The sequence below is a fragment of the Peromyscus leucopus genome, chromosome 6, assembly GCF_004664715.2.
Source record: "Peromyscus leucopus breed LL Stock chromosome 6, UCI_PerLeu_2.1, whole genome shotgun sequence".
NCBI lineage: Eukaryota > Metazoa > Chordata > Mammalia > Rodentia > Cricetidae > Peromyscus > Peromyscus leucopus.
The window spans coordinates 100290798-100294131 of record NC_051068.1 but is presented as its reverse complement, the minus strand read 5'-3'; positions in this window follow the sequence as shown (position 1 = coordinate 100294131).

The window sequence follows — 3334 nt, the reverse complement described above, 5'->3', positions numbered from 1 at the left end:
GAAACTCTCCTAATTAGATCCAGAGGGCCCTCTTTATTTGTAAATCCAAATAAGAAAGGCATTCTCGGAGTCTGAAGAAGCTGTGTCCAAGCCCACATCTTTGTTTCAGAAAAGACTCATCTGAATGATAATGACTGTGGAAAAGGGATTGGCTCCTGCATAGACAGGGTTGGGGGAGGTGGGGGGTGGGGGAGGTGGGGTGGGGTGGGGGAGGTGGGGGGGGTTGTTCGTTGGGTTTTGTCTGGGCTTTTAAAAAAACAAAAATGCTTGAACCCATGCGCCATCACTTACAGAGATTTGTCCCTCTTCTGGTCTGTGGGAGTTTCTAGGGTTTTATTTCACTGAAATTGAGTCATCTGTGGCACAAGGATCAAGAGCAGGAAAAGTAATGATACTAGCATTGTGCCACCGCGGGTTCATGTCATTGTTCATGGGTCTGCAAGCCACATGCCCGGGAGACTTGAGGGACATCTGTTCTGCCACTCTGGAGATGGGGTGCATTATCTCTAGGAGCACTCTACTGCTGTGTAGCCAAAATGTACTGAACCCCAACCTTCTAGGACAAATAATAGTCCCCTAAACTGTATTCTATGTATTCTTTTGTGCCATGCTTCCGATGAAATACACACACACACACACACACACACACACACACACACACACATACACATATATATATATATATATATATATATATGGAGGGGGTGGAGACAGGGTCTCATTGTATAGCCCTGGCTGGACCGGAACTTCTTAAGTACACCAGGCTGATCTTGAACTCCCAGAGTGCTGAGATTAATCATGCCCAAGTGTTTTTTTTATTTTAATTCTCTGTGTGTATTTGCTTGTGGCATGCATGTATGTGTGTGTGTGTATTCAACACATGAAGTCACATATGTATTGTACATGTGCCTGTGTGTTGGCATTTAGAACACACACGTGTGTGGGTGCGTGTGCACAAGTGTACAAGTGTGTATGGAGTTCAGTCTTCACACTGGATGCCCCAGAATTCAGTGGTCCAGCTAGTCCAGCTAGCCAGCTGACTCTGTAAATCCCCTGTCTCTGTCCAGTAGCTCTCTAGATCTAGTGGTCTGTCTCTGTGCTAGACTCCAGACAGACGACTAGACCTGTTCAGGTGGGTGCTGGGGATCAAACGCAGGTTAGCACACTTGCAAAGCAAGTGTCCAAGCATGGGTTGTTTTTTAAATATTTAGTAACCATCAAGCATAGTGTTCTTCATGTTTCATGAGTTTAAAAGTGTGTCTCCTACTTAACATACAAAGCATCTAAAGACCACGATAAAGCTACAAGGGGTGCTTACGCTTCCGATGCCAAAATGGTGTCCTTATTTCCTCTCTCTTTCCTGATTAACTCGGGATTATTCTTCATGCCTGTTGCCCAGTGACTAAGGAGAAGCTGAACTGTAAGAAGAAGAAAGAGCACCTAGAAGTTTCTAGAATACAACCTAGCCCAGAATGGATGTTCCAGACTTAGTGGTGGTTTCGTCATTGTGGCTACTGTTTGTGCATCATATTTTCATCCCCTCAACCAGCAGAACCACAGTGGTCCACACCAGTGTCCATTCCCACTTAGCTAGTATTCACTCTGTGCATGTGAGTTGTTTCCATTCTTGTTTATTGGCAACATCCCCTTTCTGTGTTGTTAGCGCCACTCATTCACATTTTGTTTCATGACCTTTCCTCCAGGTTCCCATTATCCCATCTCTGCACCCCACTTAACATCATGACTTTCCATCTGGATTCTATAAACATGGTTTTCCAAAAAGCATCTGGTTCTGATAAAGTACGATCACAAAGTCTTTTGCCATCAGGGCCAAAGCACCGTATAGCGTCAGAGAGATCTATTAGATTGGAAGCAGCGTGTGTTGGCCATCTATCGATGCACATCAACTTAACACTACATCAGCTCATGATCTCACAGGTCTATAGATCAGAGATTAGGATATTGTGAGTCAGGTCTCTGCTCATGGGTCTAAGAAGGTTAAAATTTATATGCAGGTGGCCATGCTCTCACAAGCATGGGGTCTTCTTCCAAACCCATTTCTGTTACTGGCAGAATTCTGCCCCTTACACTTGTAGAATGGAAGTCTCCATTTCTTCTTGGTTGTTAGCCAGGGATCGCTCTTAGCTGCCTGAAGCCCCTCTGCCTTCCAAGCCAGCAACAGCACACTGAATAATATCTAGTCAGAGCAAATCTCTGTTTTTAGAAGGTGTCATCTGGCTGAGTTAGAGCCACTCAAATAATGTCTAGATCTCAGTGTCACCTGGTTCGAAACTTTAATGGCATCCTCGAAATCTCTTAGTAGAAGCCACTGCATTACTTTGAGTACCTAAAAGATGAGAATGTTCAGAGCGCCATTTTTGTATTGCCTTCCGTACAATGTGAGTGGGCTCTGATCCTAGAAAGTTTTCAGTTGCGGGGAACATGGACACCTTTAAGGATCATTAGTTAGAACACATGCTCAACAGTCACAGCAGTGGACTCACATGCAAATCCAAGACCAGGAAGACAACCTGGGACTCCACAGCAGGAGCTGGAGAATTTTCACCTTGGTGATTTTACCTTCAACAAAATCAAAGCCGCCGCCGCTCTTGCTGATTTTTCTCCTCTTTGTCTTTGGGGTTTACATTTCTCGTTCTTATTCTACTTGGAATATAGAAAGTCGGAAGAGAAACATGGCTGCCACTCAGCAGCCAGGAGAGGCTAGAACTTGGACTTGGGATGGAAACGGCTCTAGATATACTGCTGCTGCCGTTTTGTTCTGTGTTTCTGTAAAGCCATACTCTCAATGTCAGTGATGGTGAATCAAAATATATATCAACTTTTAAAAACTTCAGGAAAGATCTATGAAGCTGGGCGGTGGTGGCACATGCCTTTAATCCCAGCACTCGGGAGGCAGAGGCAGGTGGTTCTCCATGAGTTTGAGGCCAGCCTGGTCTACATAGTGAGTTCCAGGACAGCTAGGGATACACAGAGATACCCTGTCTTTAAAAAGAAAAGAAAAGAAAGGAAGGAAGGGAGGGAGGGAGGAAGAAAGAAAGGAAAGAAGAAAGAAAGAAAAAAAGAAAGAGATCTATGTCCTGAGATGTCAAATAGTCAGCCAAGATTTAATTCCTTATACAGAAATTGCAAAGCACAGCCACTTCATTATTATACAAATCTATATCTAATAAATGGTAAAATTATATGTATATGAAAGAATTGTTTTAAAATGAAGTTCTTTATGATTTATTGCCCTAAATGTTTTATTTATATACTCATTTTATATAGCTAGGGTCATCTAGCTATATAAAGTGGAAAGGGGCCACAAGTTGAA